This window comes from Molossus molossus, unplaced genomic scaffold (assembly GCF_014108415.1).
Source record: "Molossus molossus isolate mMolMol1 unplaced genomic scaffold, mMolMol1.p scaffold_m16_p_9, whole genome shotgun sequence".
NCBI classification, from domain to species: domain Eukaryota; kingdom Metazoa; phylum Chordata; class Mammalia; order Chiroptera; family Molossidae; genus Molossus; species Molossus molossus.
Window position 1 is genome coordinate 86313385 of NW_023425403.1, and position 25553 is coordinate 86338937.

Sequence of the window (25553 nt, forward strand, 5' to 3'; positions counted from 1 at the left end):
TCAGTCTCCTCTTTCTGTAAAATACTGACGTTATAAGCCACAGTTTCCTCCTTTTGTAAAATGGGTATAATAAATAGCACCAAAATCTAGAGTAGTGAAGATGAGATGCAAAATGCATATGCATTATTGATAATAAAAAGAACTAATCAAACAAAAAAACAAAAGGGCTTTATCTAAGACTATTCTGGCCCAAAGAAGGTATAATTCACCAGCTTAGAGCAACAGAGTGGTTGAATGACTACCTTTAATTTTCTAATCCTCACTCCAGGATATTTTTCTATTCATCTTTAGATTGAGTGGGAGGGAGAGGGAGAGAGAGAGAAACATCATGTGAGAGGGACACATCAACTGGCTGCCTCCCACGGGACCTGAACCAGGGCCGGGGATGAACCGCAACCAAAGTGCGTGCCCTTGGCCTGAATCAAACCTGCGACACACTGGTCCGCAGGCCAAAGCTTTAACCGTTGAGCCAAACCATCCAGGGCTACCTTTAATTTGAATGACTACCTTTCATAAAGCATTCAGACAGTGTTTGTGTGTATATATGCAGGTGTGTATATATATGTATATGTATATATGTGTACATTTATAGAGTTGGAAATATCTAGAGAACTGGAATTCTGTAGTAACCCCAGATGCCAACTACCTGAACAGAAAGTATTTTTACATTAAGTAGTAATCTAATAAATAATCCTTCTCACCATACAGACATACGTATTATAAAAAAAGGAGGTATATTTGGGGGAAAAATTACATTACAAAAAATGCAATGCAATGGAAATTAAAGAAAAATAGAAAGAGAGAAGAGAAGAGAAGCTACATAAATGAGAAGCAAGCAATAAACCACAAACTATAATGACTGGAATTCTTGTATAGCAGACCATAGTTAGGCCTTTTTGTTTGTTTTCTAATATGGTAGAATGCTTCATATTAGCTCCCAGCAGAAATGAAAATAATAAATCAGTGGTATCAAAATAAATTCTGTATACTCTTCCAAGAGCCTTCCTATTCTAAAAGTATAGAACCACACAACTTTAGAGCTGGAAAAGATCTAAGAACTAACTAGGACAATGCATAAATTGAACGGCTAATTTATTTGGGCTACAGCACTCTGACTTGCCCAAGATCACACAGTTAATGGCAACAAAAGCAAGAGAGACTCCAATTCCCAGTCATGCCCCTTTCTCTACATTAATAGAACTTCATTAGTATTTTTCTTTAGCAGAATATCTGGAAAAATAAGAACTCCCTTACACAAATATATACAGCAATGGTCTCTACACTATTTCGTGCAACCTCTTGATGCCTGGTAAATCATTTTCAAGCACATTTTACCTGAAACAGAAGTTTGTAGATTTTTCTAGTATTGCTTTAAATTTTACAGTTTTACTATTATTGTTCTTTCCCAAGTACTATCATATCATACCATCTTGCTTTGCCTTCACTCATCCTAAAAATTGAAAAGAAAACATTGTTAAGCCTTTTTATAAAGCTACCACAACTCAATAACTCATTAAAATACTTTTAAATTTTAGTGACATTTTTCTTGCTAGTTCTTTAAATACACATTTCTATCAGTTACATTTGAAAATCTGTGGAGCCCTGGCCGGTTTGGCTCAGTGGTTGGAGCGTCGGCCCATGGACCAGAGAGTGCCGGGTTCGGTTCCCGCTAGGGACATGTACCATAAACAAACAAACAAATAAATAAATAAATAAAAATTTGTGGATATGGAAAAAAAAACGATAACCACACCAAAATGTAGTTACAGTTAAGAAATCAGATTTGAACTTCCCCAAACAAGGGTAGTCTCTCAGTTCCTTCAGTTCCTACTGAATAAGGAAACAAAGAAACAAAAAAACACCAATTGTAAAATAAATCTCACTATATAGCCCTCTCTAAATCATGTACTCTATAAACAACAAAATATAAGAAGAAAAATACCAGATAATGTCACAAGAAAAACAAATCATAACTTAATTCAAAAAGAAAATGTTTCTTGCCCTGGCCGGTTCGGCTCAGTGGTTAAAGCAACTGTCCACAGACCAGAGTCCTGGATTCAATTCCAGCCATGGGAATGTGCCTTGGTTTTGGTTAGTCCCCGGCTCTGGTTGTGGTCATGTGGGAGGTAACCAATCGATGTGTCTCTCTCACATCGATGTTTCTCTCTCTCTCTTCCTCCTTTCCTCCCTCCCGCACTATCTGAAGATAAATGGAAAAATATCCTCGAGGGAGGATTAAAACAAAAAGAAGAGCCCTGGCCAGTTTTGCTCAGCGGTTAGAGCATCAGTCCTCGGACCCAAGTCTCGGGTTCAGTTTCCACTAAAGGCACATGCCTCGGTTGCAGTTTGCCCGGCCCCGGTTGGGGTGGTGGGTGTGAGTGGCAGCCAGTTGATGTGTCTCTCTCACATCAATGTTTCTCTCTCTCTCTTCCTCCCTGTCTCCCTCCCGCTCTATCTGAAGTTAAATGCAAAAATGTCCTCAGGTGAGGATAAAAAAAGAAAATGCTTCTATACTCCACCCTTTAAATTAAAATTATTTTAAATATTCAAGGAAGCTAAGAAAAATTTTTTAATGTTTTAAAATATATTCTTGGAATCCATAAACGTACCATATATTTTACCACCAATATCTTTTAATTAACTATCCTGCTTTAGGCATCTTTCATTGCAAGTTGGGGGCAGGTAAGGGGAAGTGAAATATCTAGAACTGTTTCAAAAGTAGTTTTATTTTTGTGTGAATGAAGCATAAATCGGTGTTTCTTAAATAGGAAGTCTCACTCAGGCTTCTGGTGACATATGCAAAACTGAAGCAGGCCTTGAAAACCTGAACAAGCTCATCTTAGCTTCGACCATGTTAAGGTGAAAAAAAAAAAAAAAAACCAAACCCACAAAGTTAATATGATCAAGCCAAACAGTCTGACTTCTCTCTATGCTTTCACCTTTATGCTGACACCCAGATGAACAGTTCCAGGACTCTAGAGGCAGGCTGCAATTACTCACTACCCAGACCTGAAATTCCAGTTCTTTCACATTATTCTCTACTTTCCATCATTGGCCACTTGGGCCTACCTGGTATCAGATTACACTCTGGCAGCATTCATAGCACCTTGCAGAACAGCCAAACAGATCACATACCTAGACCTGTCCATACCTGTGGTCTCAAGATTAACCCTTTTTTTGGAGCATATTCTGAAAATTTAAAACCAAAGAGAAATATCCAACAGTAACCAGATTCTGCTTTAACTTTGGTCATGAAAAATGTTTTTCTTTCTCAAAAGGTTGAAAGTGATAATTATCAAAATGTTATTAATTGGTGCTTTTTATTTTGCAAATAAACTGACTGAAGAAACTTTCTTTTCTCTAGCACTCTGAATCTGAACGGTGACAAAAACACCTATCCAGGAAACACAGACATGCTAAAATGTGCTTATCCACAAAACCTATTTGGGTAGTTAAAATATTTATCTCTGTAATAAACAAGAATCAACTTGCAAGAAACTTCTGTTTCATTTCTGTGATTGTTTATTTTCCTTTTGAATATTTTCATCTTCTTAGAAGATACGCTCTAGGTGCAGCGATTTTCAATGGGTGTGCCGTAAGAATTTTTTTAAACATACAATACCTGACTATTCAGTCAGAGGCACTGACCTCTTTTCCTTAGATTGTCCAATTTTAAAAAATGACAATAGCCAACACAACAGCAGCCATCCAGTGTGAATTAATCAAAATTATACTTAATTTTTTGGTCAGATCAGCAAAAAATATATTTTTTGGTGTGCCACAGGATTTTAGTAATTAGTTTATATGTGTCATGAAATGAAAAAGGTTGAAAATCGCTGCTCTAGTGTAATGGTTCCATTTGCGAACATAGCAGATTCTCATTAGTTAATAGTGTTTCACTCTGGCCCAAACCAAAGGGGAAAAGCTAGGGATATGTTGTTCAAGTCTCCTAGGAGATTTTGCTACATGACACACCTCCCCCAACTCCCAACTTCCAGATTACACAATACTGTATTCTGTCATAAGAAGTTCCACTCTTATGCCCTAGACAGTTTGGCTCAGCAGTAAGAGTGTCAGCCCATGGACCAAGGGCAAGTACCTCAGTTGTGGTTCATCCCCGGCCCTAGTTGGGTTGTGCAGGAGGAAACCAGTCGATGTGGCTCTATCACAACAATGTTTCCCTCTGTCTCTCTCTCTCTCTCCCTCCCTCCCACTCTATCTGATGATACACAGAAAAATATCCTCGGGTGAGGAATAAAAAACAAAAAAAGTTCCACTCTTACAGAGACACACCGAAAGTTGAAAGCAGTATGTAAAGATCATATAAATAGTTCAATGGCCATGAATTTGCATTATTAGGTTATAGCTGCTCCACATATTCAATTGATGGGTCTTTACTACCTTTACTCTAGCTCCCCTCCAGTGGTTCTTCACCCTACAGGAAGAGAAACTTACCAAAAACGAAAATACAATCAACTTACTCCTCTACTTAAAACTAATCGGTGGCTTCCACTACTTATAGGAAAAACTTCAAATCTATTAATGGGGCTTAAGAGGCTCTTCATGATGTTGCAAAAGGTATGAAAAAACATGGCCAGTCAGATTTTTAAAACAGGATATCTGAACACCAAGACTGTAAAAGAAGTGGACGGGAATCTTCCATGGATCAAGTTTAAAAGAATCAGTTTTGATACTCTTCATTTTCATCTTAAAATCAAGTATTCCAGCATTTCTGTATTTTATAGTCCCTCATGGCCCCCTACTCCACTCCAGTAATAAAGAAGCCAAAGTCAGTTCTGCCCCATTTCCCCCTAGAACCCTAAATGTACTACCCTTTCCTAGGTTTCTGTCTGTGCTAATTGCCATGTTCAATTCAGATTTCTCTATGTATTCTTGGATGATCATAATCTTTTATATCTGTGATAAGGTTCTCTTCCAAATCACAGTGGGACCAGACTTGAGGATATAAACTCCAGAGAAGCAAAATATTTTCACTTTTTTCCCAAGTTACCAACATATTTAATGAACTTCAAGATTCCTTGTGCCCAAAATGTCCAGCTCCCCAAATGTGAGAATGAGCTACTGTTTTCATAGTGAACCCTTTTCTTCTTTAAATAACAGAAAACTATAGCCCTGGACGGTGTGACTCAGTTGGTTGGAGCATCATCCTGTACACCAAAGGTGGTGGGTTTGAGTCCCAGGCAGGGCACATACTATAGGTTTCGGGTTCCATCCCTGGACAGGATGTATGCACAGGAGGCAACCTGATCAATGTCTCTCTCTCACATCGATGTTTTTCTCTCTTTCTCTCTCTAAAAGAAAAGAATAAATCAAAATAAATAAATAATAGAAAACTATTTTACCTAAGTTTTCAAACAATTTCTGGTGCTTCATATGAAGATCCTTAAAATGAGATTCTTCCTACAATTGCCTTCATAACTGTCTGGCACTCACCTAGATTCTAAACTCAATGGCACCAAAAAACTAGAAGCAGCAAAACCACAAGATGAGAGTTGAAAGGAGAAGTAGAAATCATGGGCTTAGTATTGTAACACATACTTAAAATACAGGTATGTAATATTTAAAAATTATACATGTTAGGTATATTTTCCTACTGTACAAATCTTAGGAGTAAACTTTAAGTACTATGCATAAGTAATATGAAGATTTAAAATACAGAATCGTTAAAATTTTAGACCTTGCATTTTTTATAATATAATTTCTCAATCAATTTTTAAATCATTTGAATCTATTTCAGTTATTGTTAAGTAAAAGATGTGTCAATGACCCCTTGCCTTAAGTTTTCTGATAGAAAACAGTTTTATTATATTAATTGATATATACCAAGAGTTAATCAAAAGATCCCACAGTATCCATTTTCAAAAGGAACTATGCTTATACTGATTGACTTGGTGGTAAAAAGTTGATGAATATTTACTGAACTTCTCGGAAGCTCAGTATTATGGTAAAATAAATATATAAATTATATATATATATATATATATAGAGAGAGAGAGAGAGAGAGAGAGAGAGAGAGCGCGCGCGCGCACGCGCATGCTCGCAAGCATGAACTTGTCTCCATGAAGTTTATAATGTAGTTCATAAGACCAAGGGAGACAACTGAACATCAAAGGTGGTATTTTAATTAAATGCTAATAAAGCTGTTCAGTCCTGGAGCATTTCAGAAGAGGGGATGGTCAAATGGGTCAAGGAAATACTTCCTAGACACTGAAGGACCTAAACTCAACCTTAAAGGAAAGCAGGATGTAGATAGGATAGAGCGTGTGTGCGTGTGTGTGTGTGTGTGTGTGTGGTGTGGGGGCCCACACACACACACACACAGAATCAAAACTAACTGAAGTAAGTTTGGAGATAGAAGCTTGGCAAGAGCTAAGAGTTGATAGTGGGAAACAGTACAACATGTGGTTAAGTAAGTAAAGCCAAACTAAACCATGGAGAGCCTTCAAAGTCAGGCAGTGGAATTTAGGCTTGATTTGGGAAGAAGTAGAAAGATCCTGGAGGTTTTCAAATGAGACTGCAACAACAGAGTGTGGTCCCTATGGTTACAAAGCACAATGCAAGTCACATATGTAGGATCTGGTAACTACCATTCAAAAGTGATGAGGACAGTTTAAACAAACATTCCATAGTTTGATTGCTACAATGATAGCTTCCAGCCATTAAGTGTATACTACCATCCTTAAAGTCTTCATTAATTACTTATAAAAGGCTCAGAAAATGATTATGACCACTTTTAAAATTCGAGTGAGCCCTGGCCGGTTTGGCTCAGCGGTTAGAGCGTCGGCCTGCAGTCCTGAGAGACCGGGGTTCGGTTCCCACTAAGGGCATGTACCTCGGTTGCAATTTGTCCCCGGTCCTGGTCAGTCGTGCGGGTGGCAGCCACTCGATGTGTCCCTTTCACATCGATGTTTCTCTCTTTCTCTCTGTTCCTCTCTCTCCCTCCCACTCTACCTGAACAAAAACAAAAAACAAAAAACAAAAAAAAATAAATAAATTACTTATAAAAGGGATTCTTAACAGTGGTTTTAAGCTGCTCAGGTTGTGGAAAAATTATCTGAAACAAACAAAAAAAATCACTTAACCAATTTAATTTACTTCAAGTTTTTGTTCATTGCCTAAGGATTTGAAGAGGGGAGAAACAGAAAAACATGATCTTCAAAAAGATATAAATCATTACCATATACTCTTTCGTACAAGTTATTCAGTTGAACAGCAATACTGCCCTACATCTATTTGGATACTAGTGAAACTTTGACATACATGAACTAGTTGCATCTATAGATAATTGTATCTTGTCATTTAGTATTAAATATTTTGAATAGATAATGCTGATACAATAGTGACTGCAATCACCAACATTCAAGAAATCTTTACTTTCTTCCAGGGTGATATTTAGAGAGAGGTGAAAATGTCAAGCTGACCAATTAAAGTTTCCATTTTACCTGACTTTTAAAAAAATATATGATTTATTGATTTTTTTAGAGAGAGAGGGAGTGAGAGATAGAAACATGGATGTGAGAGAGATACATCAATTGGCTGCCTCCTGCAAGCCCCCTACTGAGGATCAAGCCCGCAACCCGGGCATATGCCCTGATTGGGAATCAAACCGGGATCTCTCAGTCCATGGGAGGATGCTCAATCCACTGAGCCATACCTGGCAGTCTAACCTGACTCTTCATTAGAGGTATTTTCTGCTTTATGGCTTTACCTTACTCTTGGAAAATTTAAGAATTCAAAGTTGCCTTAGTAGATGTAACAGGCAATTATTATTACATTTTTTAAAAATACTTCACCATAAAGACACCCACAGGAGTTGTACAAAAGCCCAATGAAGTTCATTTATGTTATCATTTGTTAGTAATACCTAGTGCTGAACAAATTTATTTTACAATTTACAAAGCAAAACATATATACTACTTTAAAAACCACTAATGCTTTTGCAAATACAAAATACCATGACAGCCCCTGATGGTTTGGTTCAGCGGTTAGAGCATTGGCCCTCGGACCAAAGAGTTGCAGGTTTGATTCTGATCAAGGGCACGTACCTCGGTTGCAGTGCAGTCCCCAGCCCTAGTTGGGGTCATGCAGGAGGCAACCAGTCGATGTGTGTCTCTCACACTGATGTTTCTCTCTCCCTCACTCTCTCCCCCACCCATTCCTCCTGGCTCCCTCCCACTCTGTCTGAAAATAAATGGAAAAATAGCCTCAGCTGAGGATTAAAACAAATTTTTCTTTATATATACCATGATATCCTTAAGAAGCTTAAGTAAGAGATGACAGCAAGATAGAAAATAAATATGTAGAAGAAAGTAATAGCTACCATTTACGTGTGCCAGGCCCTATGCTGATTCTGTCATTTAATGTTCACGTCAGTAATATCTACCTCACTTTATATATGAGAATATAAGAACTGAGAGAGTCAACAAAATAGGGCAGGGATTTTGTCATGGTCATCATCATACTTCCATATCTTACACAGATGGTCCATAATAAGTATCTGTCAAAGCAATACTCAAGGTATTAAGAGAGATTTTGGGCACGTGTCTGACTTCAGCTCATGTTCATTCATCTATTCATCCATTCAACAAATATCCACTCAGTACCTACAATATGCTAGACTCTATTCTAAATGCTAGGAATACAGCAGTGAACTAAATAGACCAAAACTTCTGCCTTCATGGGGCTTCTAATCTTGTGATCCTAATCAAAACATTATGTTCCCCCTCAAAATATTTTGCATTAAAAATGTGGGATTGGCCTAGCCGGTGTGGCTCAGTGGATTGAGCAGAGTCCCATGTACTGAGATTCCGGTCAGGGCACATGCCCAGGTTGCAGGGCTCGATCCCCAGTAGGGGGCATGCAGGAGGCAGCCAAATGATGTTTCTCTCTTTCTCTCCCTTCCTCTCTCTCTAAAAAAAATCAATACAAACATATTTTTTAAAAATGTGTGATTGTCAGGCAATACAGGCTGTTATCTCACAACCTATGAATAGAAACTCTGCCAGTCTTCTTCCATGTCTATCTCCCATGACATTGTGTTGAAAGTCAAATTAGGCCACATTATCAACGGTCATTTACTTTTGTTAATAAAAAATATTTAGTTACTGAAATTCTTAATTAAAATGGCAAAAGAGAAGTATTTTCATAAGTCCGCTTTAGTATTTTATAGAATGTTACATGATATACTCACTTGCCAGAACCAAGTGATGGTAGGTTAGGCTTCACTATCCTCAAAATGACACATACACAGGTATTTTCTGATTCAAACAGAAAAATTCACCAACACTACCAACAAATGGTGCGTAAACAGGAAGCCCCACATGAAAAAGGGCACTCAAAAACCCTATGAACTATTTTCCACATGTCTAGCTAAAATCAGGTTTCGAAAAACAAAAGAAAGACTTACTTGGTTCTTTGGAAATTCCTTAAAAATGAAATCCATATAGTTTTATAATTTTTCCTTCAATCTTTAAAAACCAGAATTAAATCCTTAGATTTGACTTTCTGTTTCATTTGATCATTAAAATTTGATTTTTAGAAATGAGACCGCAACATATATCAATTTTCAGCTGGCAAAACTATTAATATATGAACTTTTGAAACACATAACTAGAATAGGCAGGTCTAAACTGAAGTCCTACTTGCAAAAAAATCTTGCTCTGTTAATAAGACTGCAATTTACAAGCCAAAAATCACTGAGGTACATATGACTTAGAGACAGGAACAGAGAAAAATATAGGGAAAAGCAAAAAGTATTAAAGGAAATCATTCCCTCCATTCAGTGAAGAAATCAGGGCTACAATGAAGATCTAGACATTTTCTTCAGATTAACTGAAAAACAAACATAAAAGACTTTGATGCTCAGCAATTTAAGAAACCAAAGTAATCTCAGCTACGTTTTTTTAGTGGACCAATACATAATTCCCACTTTTAACTAGGATAGAAACACTAATTATTTCACTTAAGATACTGGCTTTCTATAAATAACAAGAACAAATAGGAGAGGGCAGAAGCAGGAGAGAAGTCAGAATTAAATTATTTCTTACAATTAAAAATCATAACAGAATACTGTAGAAAAGAGCCACATTACAGTTCTTTAATCAGCTTGATTTTTTTTTTCAATCCTCACCCGAGGATATTTTTCCATTTATCTTCAGGTAGAGAGAGAGGGAGAGAAAGGGAGAGAGGGGGACACATCGACTTTTTGCCTCCTGCACAACCCTGACCAGGGCCAGGACAAACCACAACCTAGGTACGTGCCCTTGGCTGGAATTGAATCCAGGACTCATTGGTCCGCGGGCCAACACTCTACCGCTGAGCCAAACCAGCAGGGCAGCTTGTTGATTTTTAAATAAAGAAATTAAATTGGGGCATACATTTATTCATCCAATAAGTATTTATGAAATCTATTATATGCTAGGTACTATGTACACAAAAACAAAGTAATTCACTGCCTAAAGAAAGAAAAAAATATGTAAACAGATAACTACAGAACTACTTAATAAATAAATCAATCAAGTGACAAGGGAGTAGAGAGAAAGAAAGAAATACCTGTGAGAACCTGAGAAAACTTCTCAAAAAAGAGACATGTGAGCCATTTCTTTAGGGAAAAGTAACACCTATTTTTTCAAAGTAGAGAGAATGTGAGGGCAAGGGGTAGGGGTAGGAGGACATTTCAGGTAGGAGCAAAGGTAAATGTAAAAGCATAAATCAATGAATAACAGGGAAAATAGCAATTTAATGAAAACAAACTTTTTTTTTCCCCTAAAAGGACACAAGAGCTAGCATCTGAAGACCTGCATTCAAATCCTAATTCTGCCATTTACTAATTATATTTTCTTGGATAAGTCAACCTCTATGACTTCTTTTCATCATCTTAAAGTTGTACCATAAAATATTTTAAACGTATTAAATAATCTTGAAACACCCAAATACAAAAATAAATAAATGCTTAGACTAATAAATGAATATACTACTAAAATTCATATTGAATATATACCATATATAGAAACAGCCAATCTTTCATGGCTTATAAAAATTTCACAAAAGTAAACACATTTTTGAATTATGTAAAAGTTCTATTTTCTATATATAACACATCTAATTGTAATCTATACATTCTATAGAATACAAAACAAGCCTACAACATACCCAGAATCAGCAAGTGATAAAAGTTTAATGAAATAAGCTTTATACTTAACTGGTCTCCCTAATAGGAAATTAAAGCAGCAGCTGTACATCTGTGTCTCTGTTCCTCTCATCGTGGTTTAACTGACAGGAAGCAGAGAACAAGATATGGTATACAAACATCAAGTATTTCCTGCCTTCTCTGCTACATCTTTAAGTCTTGTTTTATAAATAGTCCAATAGTTTATGTGAAAATGTGTCAAAATATGGTGTCAGAAACATAACATACAAATGGTGAAGAGTGTTTATAAAAACAACAAATAAAAAAGATATTTTGAGGTTGGGATCCAAGTTCATAAAGCACACAATGACTCATTATAATTTAATGAAGAAGTGTTCTTAGTAAATACCTTACAAATTACAAATTACAACTTGAAAACTATAATGACAGTAAAAAAAAATCAAATGTCTGAACAACAGAATAATCCCTTCAACTATTTCACCCAACTGGTTAGATAAGTAACACTTGACCAGGGACCCTCCCAACTCCTGCCCTTACCTCTCAAAAAGATAGGTATCATTGAAAAAAAAAAAAAAAACCACCTTCAGGCAACTGCCTCAAAACAAAGCAGGACAAACAGCTTGCCTCTTTAATCTTTGGTCATTTTTTTACCATAGCTTATCAGCACTCTTCTGATTATAATTTGTGTCCCCCCAACCAAACAATATCTCTACTCCTTTACCCACTTCCCCCTTATATCCCAAACTTGGCTCACTTTACTTACTCATGTATGTTCAACTTTCAACTATACACAAACCAAATAAAATTCTACTTTCCTTTTTTTTTTATTATCCTCACCCAAGGGCATTTTTTGCATTTATCTTCAGGTGGTGGGGGGGACATCGATGTGAGAGAGACACATCGACTGGTTGCCACACACACAACCTTGGTTGCAGGGGCCAGGGACAAACTGCAACCAAGGTACATTCCCCTAGTGGGAACCAAACCCAGAACTCTCCAGTCCACGGGCCGAAGCTCTAACCGCTGAGCCAAACCAGCCAGGGTGCCCTTTGCCATTTTAATGAATGTTCTGTGATTTTCATACTAAGACTACCATCTTTGTTATATACTAAATTACATATGTACCAATTACCATATGCAATGATTTATTTCATTTAACTTTTTGTATTGTGCCAACATCACACTGCTTTCATAAGTATCACTTTATAGATTTAATAACTGATGAGATATCGCCGCCCCCCCCCCCAAAAAAATTGGAGGGTAGAGTTTTGAATAAATTTTAAAATTAGCTTCTTAAGTTACATAAAAACTCTGTTTCAATTTTAACTCTTCAAAGTTTAAAAGTATTCTGTCTTTTAAAATGATTTAGTCTTTTTTTTTTATCCTCACCCGAGGACATTTTTCCATTTTTTTTGTTCAGATAGAGTGGAAGGGAAAGAGAGGAAGAGAGAGAGAGACATCGATGTGAAAGGGACATGACCCAACCAGGACCTCTCTGGACCACAGGTCGATGCTCTAACCGCTGAGCCAAACTGGCCAGGGCTAAAATTCTACTTTCAAAGGTGAATCAGTCATGGGACGTAATGTACAGTATGGTGACTATCGTCAATAATCTTGTAGTGAATATTTAAAAGTTGCTGAGAGAGTTAAATCTTAAAAATTCTCATCACAAGAAAAAAAAATCTGTAGTTTCATATGGTGACAAATGGTAACGAGACTTATTGTGATGATGATTTCCAGTGTATACAAATAACAAATCATTAGACTGTACACCTCAAACTAATATAATGTTACATGTCAATTATACTTCAATAAAAAATAACATCTATTAACTTTTTAGTTAAAAAGTTTTAAAAGATGAATTCTTACTGTTAAGGATCTAAATTATTTAGGAAAAGATCTAAATTATTTTCAAGTGTGCATTTTAAGTCAACTTCCAATTAATTATAACTAAAACAGAGGTGCTCATTTTTCATCATGCCCACCTGTCTCCCAATTAATGATTTTTAAGAATCACCTCAATTCATCATTTCTGCCTCATTTCTATAAAACTTAGGAAGAATGAAGCCACATTCTCCATTCATACTGGTCAATTCTTACCTAAGCTATAAGCTACAACAACTACAATTTCACCAAGCTTTTGTGCTGTTCTTCTTAGTCAATATCCAAAAATGAATTAGTATTTTACTGCATATAAGACTATCTTGAGCTTCCTGTGACCTCTATTTTCTAAACAGAACTTGATATACACCTAAAAATCTACTTAAAGCATGGCATCATGCTCCTAAAAGTAACATTTATTAAATGAATAACTTGGAAAACAATTTCACTTTTACCCAGTATTTTTCAATGGAAAGGATCTAAATTATTTTCAAGTGTGCAAGAGTTACTATTACTAGTGCCTTCATGGCTTTTGTTTAGTGTACTTCTTTCTGCTCATACTTATAAATGTATTATTTCAGTTGTCCCAAAGCTCTAGGAGTAAGTGTTCCTGAACTCTGAGGAAAGTACCCATTTTCCATACACATTAGGTTGCTACCCACTGCCTCTGGGTCTGATGGTCAAATTACCCTAAAGGATGAACAACTCCAGAGAACTTGTGTCCAAAACCTTCTCAACAATCAAATATGCTAACAATGGTGTGCAACTATTTTATTGTATCAAGGGCAGAGAAGTACTATATCTTCCTTTCAGTGTATTCCCAAATCCTAACAGGTTATAAATTATCCTCTAACAATACACAAATTTGTCTCTGATCCATAAATCTGAGGATCAAGTATAATGTTCAGTTAAGAAACTTCACATAAAACATTTTGAATAAAATAATTGATACAACAAATCTTCTATTTCTAAATATAATTTGTTTCAAACTGTCTCTCAAACTAAAACACATAACATTAATTCCAATTAATTACTTTAATTTAAATCTAAAATCTTCACATTATTTTTCTTTATGCTTCAGCACATAAGTATGTATGTTTTGCGTGGTATATTTTTAACTTTATATAAATAGTATCATACTGCATATATTCTTCCAGCACACTTTAACAAACTTCTTTAAGACATACAATTTTTAATAAATACAAAGGTTATTTATAAAGGAGGTAAACATTAAACATTCTCTAGAATTCAGTGCTTAGAAAAATATGTTTACTAAACAAGTCATGATTATTAGGCTTCTATTATGAAAAGGGAAATATCAAAGATGCACAAAGTGTGCTTCCGATCAAGACAGCACAGTAGGTAAACACTGTGCTTACATTCTCCCACAACAAGATTACAACTACAACAGAACACCCATCATTGAGAAACCCCTAAAATCTGGCTAAACAGAAGTACTGTAACTAGGATTATACAGAAGAAGCAATGTGGAGGCTGGTAGGAGGGACGGAGACATGGAAGGGCTTACCCCACTCCCACAGGTAGGTGTTAAAAATCGGGAAAAATATCCCAGCCCCATACCAGGCTCCCCAGCCCAGGTTTCCAGTAGATGAAAGAGAGGTCCCATAACTTTTGGCTGTGGAAACTAGCTGGGATTGTGGCTAAGTGAGACAGAGGGCTGCTGGAGTCAAGGGCATTCCTGTTAAAGAAACTCAACAAATTTACTTGCTGACGGACTCACTCAGAGTAGAGTTCCAGCACTGGGGCAGCAGTCCAAAAAGCATCTGGGGATATATGAGGAGGAAATGAATTGTCTGGTGTCAGAGCAGGGGCTGAAGGAACAACTTTCTCCCAGACAGAAGTGCTGGCAGATGCCATGGTTACTTTCTTGAGCCCTTCTACCACCCAGCTGGCAGGCGCAGGCAGGTGCTCTATCTGAGTCTCTGTCAACCTGGCTTTCACCATTAGCCCCACCCTGGTGATTCTCTGAGACCCAACTTGCAGGCCCACACAAGCCACTTCCAGTGGTTTTTCCATACAAATGGGCAGCCTTGGCTTCTGCTGTAGACTTTCCCAAAATCTCGCAAAGGTTCACAAACCCCAAACAAGTGGCAACTGGCCTTGACAGTAATGACTGGCCTGAACATGCCCCATACCTCTTGCTAAACAGCACCAAGCCAGACATGAGTGACAGCTTAGTCCCTGATTTGCAGCTTAGTCCCTCCCAGGAACCTCCAAGACCAGCCCAAGCAACCACCCTTTGAAAATCAGTTGTAGCCCTGGCTGGTTTGGCTCAGCGGTTAAGAGCGTCGGCCTGTGTACCATAGTCCCGGGTTCAGAGTCTGCTAAGGGCACGTACATAAGTTGCAGTTTGTCCCCGTCCCAGTTGGGTTTGTGTGGGTGGCAACCACTAGATATGTCTCTCTCACATCCATGTTCTATCTGAAGATAAATGCAAAGATGTCCTTGGGTGAGGATAAAAAACAGAACAAAACAAAGGAAAAATAAAGAAAATCAGTTGTAGATCACACAAGGTGGCCCCAGGCTGGACACAGTCAGCAACTAACCACCCATCCACCTCCATAAACAATACACCACAAAAAACACACCCAAAGGTTAGACTTGGCAGGCCCCAAAGCTCCACTAAAGAGAATTCTGGTCCATGGAGTCAGCCCCTGCATGATAGCTCCTCCACTATAGTCACTCAGTGGGAGGCAGCCAATTGCTGTATCTCTTTCATATCAGTATTTCTCTCTCTCTGTCTCCCTTCCTCTCTCCCACTCTATCTAAAAATCAATGGAAAATATCCTCTGATAAGGATTTAAAAAATGGGGGGAAGCAAGAGCAAAGCAGTTATTTATATACAAGGGAGCTCCCATAAAACAGTCAGATGATTTCTCAACAGAAACTTTGAGTCCAAGAGGGATTGACAAAAAATATTCAAAATGATGAAAGGGAAGGACCTAGAACCAAAATTACTTTACCCAACAAAGCTATCATTTAAAATAGAGGACAGATAAAGAGCTTCCTTGACAAGAACAAACTAAAGAAGTTCATCACCATCAAACCAGTATTACAAGAAATGTTAAAGGGACCTCTCTAAGAAGAAGAAGAAAAATAAAGATCACAAATATGAATAATAAAATGGCAATAACTACATACCTATCAATAACTACTTTAAATGTAAATAGATTAAAATCAAATAAAAAAAACACAGGGTGGCTGAATGGATAAGAAAACAAGACTCATATACTACCTAAAAGAAACCCACTTCAGATCTAAAGACACACATACTGAAAGTATAGGGATAAAAAGAGATATCTGTCATGCAAATGAAAAAAAAGCTTGGGGCGCTGGCCGGTTTGGCTCAGTAGTTAGAGCGTCGGCCCAAGGTCCAGAGAGACCCAGGTTTGGGCACATAGCTCGGTTGCAGTTTGGCCCCAGCCCTGGTTGGGTTGTGCGGGTAGCAGCCGCTTGATGTGTCCTTTTCACGTCAATGTTTCTCTCTCTCTCTCTTCCTCTCTCTCCCTCCCGCTCTGTCTGAACAAAAAAATAAAATGTCCTCAGGTGAAGATAAAAAAAAAAAATCTAATCACTATGTTGTACACCTTAAACTAATATAATATGGTATGTTAACTGTAATTAAAAAATGAAAAAAAAAATTTAACAAGAAGCACAAAACACCCTATCTTCAATGATGCCTCTCACAAAAAAATCACAAAAAAATGTCTTTTTGCAGAAGATACATAGTTCGCTTTAGAGATACCATGTAAAGAGATCTTGACAAGAAGCCTGAGGGCCGAACCCCAACAATCTTTTTCTAACTGCCTGAAAGGTGCAGGCTCTACCATCACCACTGACACAGTGATAGTTATATCAGCATGAATATGTTCTAAATTGCCATAACAAAATCTCTGGTTAAGTTTGTTTTAGAAACTCAGTATGCAGCTAAATAATATATAGCAACTCAAAGATCTCCCAATGAAAAAGAATATAATAGAAAAATGTAAATCAAATAGAGCCTAATAAGAAAAGGAGTCTACACAAAGACATTAATTTGAAGGCATATTTCACTTATTACTATAAAGCATATAAAAATGATTGAAACCACTGCCAATTCCTTTTACTGTGAAAATTAAACTCAAAGTTATTGCACAGAAAGCCCTTAGATGGGAAGAGAAGCCAGTAACTGCCTCCTTCCACCAGTTAATTTCCCTTTTCATTTCTTTATTTTTAATATCATTTATTTATTTATTTATTTATTTATTTATGAGAGAGAGAGATAGAAACATCAATGAGAGATAGAAACATCGATGTGAGAGAGAAACATCAATCGGCTGCCTCCTGCAGGGCCCCATCTGGGGATCGAGTCTGCAACCCAGGCATGTGCCCTGACTGGGAAACAAAGTGGGACCTCTCAGTCCATGAGACGATCCTCAGTTCACTGAGCAACACCAGTTGGGCTAATTTCCCTTTTCTTAATCACAAAGTCATCAACTAAATAGAAATATTGAAGCACAAAATCAACACTTTCATTTTTTGGGGAATGTTAATTTTCTCATTAGATAGGCACTAAAAGTAAAAAAAATACTGCAGCATAACAAACTTTAATAGAATAACATTCTATCCCATAATTGTGTGGAAGTACCATCATTTATTTAACCAATTCCTATTTTTGGACATTTGAATTATTTCCAATGTTGCACGATTATAGTGATTCTTACAATGTAATCCTCAGACTCACAGAGGCTCCAGAAACCCTTTCAGAGAATTCATGAGGTCAAAACTATTTTCATAGTAATACAAGGTATTATTTGCCTTTTTTCACCATGTTATTTCCCCTGATGGTGCAAAAGCAAATGTTAGTGCCTTTCTGTGAATCAAACCATATTAGTCATTGTATTACCACTAGGCACTCACATTTTTAAAGTCAGTTTCACTTTCTTTTCTTAAATCTCAACCATTAAATACACATTTTATTATTCTTATAAAATAAAAAATATACATAAAGTATTTCTGTCAATTACTAAAGAAGAGTGTATTGAAGAAAAGCATGATGTTATTATTGTTTGAGTTGTGAGATAAATTAGCAGCTTCATTCACAGAATACCATTTTTACTTGAAAAAACTATATATTATTCAGAATTGCATCTTTGGCAGACATTTCTTTAAAAATAAATAAAGTGAGCCATCAATTCAAGAAAAACTTTCAACTTAAAGTTAGTGGGGGTCGTGTGGGAGGCAACCAGTTGATGTGTCCCTCTCACGTCGATGTTTCTCTCTCTCTCTCTCTCTCCCCCCCCCTTTCTCTACCTCTCTCCCCCTCTCACTCTAACTGAAAATAAACATAAAAATATTCTCAGGACCAGGGAGGCTGGGCTACTGGACCCTACAGGACACCTACTACAATAGGCCACCCTAGGAAAACCAGGAGACATAGCAACTCTACCTAATACATAGAAACAAAACACAGGGAGGCAGCCAAAAATGAGGAGACAAAGAAACATATCCCAAATAAAAGAACAGAACAAAACTCCAGGAAAAGAACTAAATAAAATGGAGATAAGTGATCTAACAGATGCAGAATTCAAAACACTGCTTATAAGGATGCCCAATGAGCTTAGTGAGAACTTCAGTGAACTTGGTGAGGGCCTCAAGAGCATAAAAAAGGACCAGTCATAAATGAAGGAGGCACTAACTGAAATAAAGAATAATTTATAGAGATTCAACAGTAGAGTAGGTAAAGCCAAGAAGCAAACCATCAATTTGGAATATAAGGAAGCAAAAAATACCCAGTTAGAACAGCAAAAAGAAAAAAGAATCCAAAAAAAATGAGAATAGTGTAAGGAACCTCTGGGACAACTTCAAGCATACCAACATTGGCATCATGGGGGTGCCAGAAGGAGAAGAGAGAGAACAAAAAATTGAAAACCTATTTGAAACAACAGTGATAGAAAACTTACCTAACCTCGTGAAGGAAACAGACATACAAGTCCAGGAAGCACAGAGAGTCCCAAACAAGATGAATCCAAAGAGGTCCACACCAAGACACATCATCATCAAAATGCAATAGGTTCAAAACAAAGAGAGAATCTTAAAAGCAGTAAGAGAAAAGCAGTTAGTCATCTACAAGGAAGCTCCTATAAGACTGTCAGCTGATTTCTCAAAAGAAACTTTGTTTTTGTTTGTTTGTTTTTTGTTTTGTTTTTTTATCCTTACCTGAGGACATTTTTGCATTTATCTTCAGATAAATCATAGTTAAGTGACAGACAGTGTACACTATTTAGTGGTCAAATATATTTATGTCTGCAACTTACTCTGAAATGTATCAATTGCTCATCTATTTCAGGTTCTGGAGGATTTTAACCCACAGGGCAATATAACACAGTAAAATGCTGAATGGATAAAAAGACATCAGTAGTAGGCATCCTGTTCCTAGGAAAGATAATGATGAACTCTAAATCATCTTAAACTACCCATTCTCTCCACACTGTGTAAACTCTTCACATACCTCAGTGTGATGATACTGCCTGCCGTAGAGAACTCTTGCACATAAGTTCCAGTAACCAAGTGCAGGAATGTTCCCTAACTGGAAACAATCTAATGTCATCAACGAGAGACAATAAATACACTCTGGTACAGGCAGACAATGGAACACAACACTGCAATTAAAATTACAATAAATCTCACAAAGTTTAATGAAAGAAGCAAATTACTGCAGAATATATATGGTGTGATTCCACTGACAAAATTCAAAGGGGTAAAACTACAATAAAAAGGTTATCTCAAAAGTCAGGATAGTAGTTATTTTTAAGGAGAAACAAACATGAGCAGGAGTGGGGGACTTCAAACGTAATGAACATGCTCTTTTACCTAGGTTATTTTGACACAAATAAATATTTTATAATTATATTTAAACTGAATATGTTTTATACATTCTCCTACAGGCACATTTCAGTTTTAAAGAAAAAGGGATAAGTTGTCCCATTATAATACTAAGCATCCATTTAATATTTTGATATAAAAAATATGATACAGCCCTGGCCAGTCTGGCTCAGCGGTTAGAGCTTCGGGCCACAGACCAGAGAGTCCCAGGTTCAGTTCCCGCCAAGGGCACGTACCTCGGTTGCAGTTTGTCCCCGGTCCCAGTTAAGGTCATATGGGTGGTAACCACTCAATGTGTCTGTCTCACATCGATGTTTTTCTCTCTTCCTCCCTCTCTCCCTCCCCCTCTATCTAAGGATAAATGCAAAAAAAAAAAAGTGTCCTTGGGTGAGGATTAAAAAAAATAATACAATACACAGCCCTGGCCTGTTTGGCTGAGCGGTTAGAGCATCAGCCTGGAGACCAAAGAGTTTCAGGTTCAATTCCGGCCACAGGCATACCTGGGCTGCAGGTTTGATCCCTGGCCCCGGTATGGGCCGTGCAGGAGGCAACCAATTGATGTCTCTCTCTCACATGGATGTTTGTCTTCCCCCGGTCAACCCCCCACCCCTGCCTCTTCCACTCTATCTAAAAATTAATGAAAAAATATCCTCAGGTGAGAATGAACAACAACAAAAAAGTATTAAACCAATCTTCATACAAACTCCCAAAAGCATTCATATTGTTTCTAGTTGCCTTTTTTTCATGCTAGCAATCAATCTCAGGCTACAAAATATGAAGTTAAGAAAGAGCTGATAGCCCAGCTGGTGTTACTCAGTGGCTGAGTATCTACCCATGCACCAAGAGGTTGCCGGTTCAATTCCTAGTCAGGGCACATGCCCAGGTTGTGGTTCAAATCCCGTAGAGGGCATTCAGGAGGCCGCCAATCGATGTTCTCTCTCACCGATGTTTCTATCTCTCTCCCCCTCCCTTCCTCTCTCTCTAACATCAATAAAGAAAAAGAAAGAACAAATGAACAAAAGAAAGAAAGAAAGAAAGAAAGAAAGAAAGAAAGAAAGAAAGAAAGAAAGAAAGAAAGAAAGAAAGAAAGAAAGAGCTGATACCCTAACTACTCAGCAATTAAAGGGCAAATGAAAGAAGGTTTCTGAATTCCTATAAGGGGAAGAGAATGAGAGTGAAAGTTTAGGGACAGTTTTCTGATGATTAGGATGACATTAATTCAGATATTTATAACTGGAAGAGAGGAAATCAAATGTTTCTGAACAAATATGTGTACAACCAAATCTCAGCTGCATAATTTCTTCCTCTCTGCCAACAAAGCAAACAGCACAAGTTATTTTTTCGAAAATAGTGGGATGTCTAGCCCTGGCCGGTTTGGCTCAGCAGTTAAGAGCGTCAGCCCATGGCCCAATGAGTCAAGGATTCAATTCCGGTCAAGGGCATATACCTATGTTGCTGTTTGTTCCTGGACCTGGTCAGGGTCATGCAGAAGGCGACCAGTCGATGTATCCCACTCACATCTATGTTTCTCTCTCTCTTTTCCTCCCTCTGACTCTACCTGAAGATAATAAATGGAAAAATATCCTCAGGTGAGGATTAAAAAAAAAAAATGGTGGAATGTCTAGACATTTGTAACATAGACCAACAGTCATTTTTACTACAGAACACAGACCATTGAACAAGACACAAAGATGAAGGTGACACAAAAATGTTTCTCTTCAGTAGGTTCTCCATACTAATGCAAGAAAAAGATCGCCCCAATAGCTGAAAACTTCTCTAATCATTTCAGTTGACTCAGTGACATTACTAATTTAATTCCTATTATCTATTTGAAGCAAAAGAGCAAAATACTCCGGGGGAAATACAATTGATTAAAGCAATTATTATTTTCAGACCATTCAACCGATGGGACCCTTCTTCCCATCCCTAAATTTAGTAGGACTTGCCCAACTGAGTAGCCAGTGGTTTAATGCAGCAAATAACAATTCCCTAATTACATGTGCTTGATAGTTTGTCAAAGGTTGAAAAAGCAGAGAAATAAAAAAAATAAAAAATCTCTGATCTCAAGAACTTTTATTTTTCTCATATTAGTAAAGACAATCTTCTTAACCTAGGCAAATGCACTTTTTCTCAATACTCATAATTCCTAAAGATCCAAAAACTTTCCTGAAGTCTCAATCATCTTTCATCTCTAGTAGTCTGAACCTGAATTTTAACTTCTCAGTGGTTTGGTTCCATTCTTACTTACTTCACCTATTTTTACCAAGTCCTGCTTTCCCAGTAAGAATCTAAGTTTGTAAGAATTGAGCCCATGTTTTCTAGCCTTTTGTGCCTTGTTTGTTGCTTAGAACAATGATGACCACACTGTGGAGAATCAAATATTGAAGTGGGTTAGGAGACTTGGAAACTTAGGAGATTCGACAGTTAAAGTAATTTTAAAGATCCAAATTTCAGACCTAAAGAAAGGCAGGTCTGAAGTAAATTTCAATCACCCCAATAAAACACATCAAAAAGTTAACAAAGCCCTCGCCGGTTTGGCACAGCAATGATGCAGCAGTTCTCAACCTGTGGGTTGCGACCCCTTTGGGGGGGGGGGGTCAAACGACCCTTTCACAGGGGTCGCCTAAGACCATCGGAAAACACGTATTTCTGATGGTCTTAGACACTGAGACACTGCTCCTCTATCCGTCTTCAGGCGGGTCCACCCACATGCAGATATGCCCACATATAACGTGAGGAAATGTATTAAAGGACTGCGGCATTAGGAAGGTTGAGAACCACTGGTTAGAGTGTCAGCCCGCGAACCAGAGAGTCCAGGGTTTGGTTCCCACTAAGGGCACATACCTTGGTTGCAGTTTGTCCCCGGCCCCGGTTGGGGCTGTGTGGGTGGCGACCACCTGATGTGTCTCTCTTGCCCCCACTCTCCCTCCCCCTCTATCTACAGATAAATGCAAAAGTATCCTAGAGTGATGATAAAAAAAAAAGTTGCGCTGGCCAGTTTGGCTCAGTGGTTGGAGCATCGGCTCGCAGTCTGGAGAGACCAGGGTTCAGTTCCCGCTAAGGGCACGTACCTCAGTTGCAGTTTGTCCCCGGCCCCAGTTGGGGTTGTGTGGCTTGCGACCACTTGATGTGTCTCTCTCACATCGATGTTTCTCTCTCTCCCCCTTCTCTCTCTCGCTCTATGAATGCAAAAAGTGTCCTTAGGTGAGGATTAAAAAAAAAAGTTAACAAAGATTTTGTATTCCCCATAAGATTCTAAACTCTCAAAGGAGGAGGAGAAAAGATATAATAAATGAAATGAGGTTACTAATTATGAGAAAGTTAAAATTCAAGGTAAGTGTTATGTTAGAGTTTAGAGTCCTCTAAATTTTGTAAACTCATATGAAAAGTTTTATACATACACTCCCAACTATACACACACTGTAACAGAACAAGGCATCATATTAAACAGTATTTGCGCCCTGGCCGGTTTGGTTCAGCGGTTGGAGCATTGGCCTCGGACCAGAGTCCCGGGTTCAGTTCCTGCTAGGGGTATGTACCGAAAAAAAAAAGTATTTGCCCTCCTAAAAGAATATGAGGTAAAATTAAAGCAGAAATAAACCTGTCTTATATCTACAAGTTCAAAGTAAACTCCCACCTTCTTGTATTTTTATCTCCCCTAAGCCCATCTTAAATAAGCAATGTCACAAAACAATGCTTCAACTATGAAAAAATTCTAATAGTGAAAAAGCGGTAGAAATTAAACAAATGTATCATTTCTCTGATGAAAAAAAACTAGTTTGAACACATTCTCCAAATCATTGGTTAATTTATTTGGTTGCATCAAAATTATCGCCAAGCAATTTAATTAAGGCTTTATTTACTCTTAAGGAAATACAAACCATTTCAAACAAAGCATCACTTGTTGGAGTGAACTAGCATGAGCAGCTCCGGGCCGGAAGCCCTGCCATTAAACACTACACAACCTTGAGCAAGTCACAGGACCTCTTTGGGCCAGTTTCTTCATTTATAAAAGTGAGGCAGTTGTAGGACCTTCCATCTTTTTCAGTACTAAATCTATGTGAATCGATAATTCTAAGTTTAATTCTGATGACTCAGTTTACTTATATTCAACCTTATGAAAGGAAAATAGTCGGAAGGGAACTACCTAATAAGTCTTAATGGCCTGCCACAGCTTCCATGCTTTCCCTTTCTCCTTTCTTTACAAAATAAGAAACTGAAATAAATGACTAGTATCTATTGTACCAGTATCTTAATTTTAAGAAGCTAAATTCCTTCTACTTAATAAATAAATCCTTAATTATTTGCTTATCTGTATGGGTCACTGGCTTTTAAAAACTCCAAAAAAAAAAAAAAAAAAAATTAAAGGCAAAAAACTTTGATTAGATTTTTCACACAATCCAGGCTAGAAGTAAATACAGCCTCTGCTTACTCAGAGGCTGACTAAATCAACAATATGCAAACGAAGATGATAGCAAATGGCTAAGAGTACAATGTCTGCAGTATGTTTCTTATAAGACCACAAAATTGATCTGTTAATATCAACAATCCTTTCAAAAGATTAAGATATAATAACTGACTGCGTTTCTATCTTCCCTCTTGTCTGACAGGCCTTTAAGCATTTAGAAAGTTAATAACAGCAAATGCCCAAACAGCTAACTAAATATCATCACAGTCAACAATAAAGGACTTGGCAAGTTTTATTTCCAAACACTTTATTCATAATCGTTGCATAGTCTAACTTTACTTTCAAATTTTAGTTTCGCAAATAACTTTCATGACTAAAATATTACTGCATCCAGCTTCTCAGAGTACCTAGAACTTTAAAGCACACCAGGATGTACACTTGCCAAAACCTCATAATTTCGACAATGATAAATATTTCCGAAAAAGACTAGACAATCTTTTCTTTTACAAAAGATATTCATTTTTTTCCCCATTGAGAAGTATTTTTATCTGTTTTCTTTCCCCGTCACCATTTATCCTCCTCCACCAACCCCTCTCCCCACCCACAAACACTGTTGTCTGTGTCCATCAGTTCTCTGTGTTATTTTTTTTTTCCTTTTTAAATACAAAACAAGCAAATTTTAAGAACAGACGGAAGGCCAATACTTTTTACCTTTTTTTTTTAGTACAAATTGAAATACTATGTATTTTTAGAAGCTAGTTATGCTTCTAAGGCTCTTACTCAGAACAAGTTTCCAGTATGAATTATAAAATTTTATTATTTTTTTCTAATAGTAAATGAATCATTCTAGTCTTTGTTCCTCTTTATTTAGGTCACTTTTACTTATCTAAATGACTATTCATTTTACTTAAACTTCTATTTTGTTTTCAAAATTAAATGTTTGTTATCATTTCATTAACTTCATGAAAGAAAGAAAAGGACAGAACAGTCAAGCAACACCTATAACCAAATTGTCCCAAAACTACCACTTAACTAAAATGCCAAAACAAAACCATTGCTCCTAAAATTTTTTCTTAACATCCATATCACACATGAATAATACAGTTTATTTAACTATAACTTCTGGCTAACCTCAAAATACAATTAAGTTTTTTAAAATTAAAATTTGACCTAGTTTGCTTTGTGATATAAAAAAGAAAGAAAAATCTC

The 25553-nt window shown here is 37.2% G+C and overlaps 1 protein-coding gene across 11 annotated transcripts in view; it reads right to left on the reverse strand.

The window, feature by feature from the left end:
• Positions 1 to 25553, reverse strand: part of ELF1 (E74 like ETS transcription factor 1) — a 121760-nt gene that overhangs the window by 68047 nt on the left and 28160 nt on the right. For 3 of the 11 annotated variants that reach the window (XM_036250177.1, XM_036250179.1, XM_036250178.1), the window contains exons 1-2: positions 11223 to 11287; positions 1336 to 1450 (exon numbers count right to left, since the gene is read on the reverse strand). The exons of 1 other annotated variant lie outside the window; for it this stretch is intronic. The gene's annotated coding sequence lies outside the window, so the exon portion shown is untranslated. Of the gene's footprint in view, positions 1 to 1335; positions 1451 to 10572; positions 10641 to 11222; positions 11288 to 25553 lie in introns of those variants that run through there. 7 more of the 11 variants (XM_036250169.1, XM_036250171.1, XM_036250176.1 and 4 more) reach the window with 6 other exon arrangements.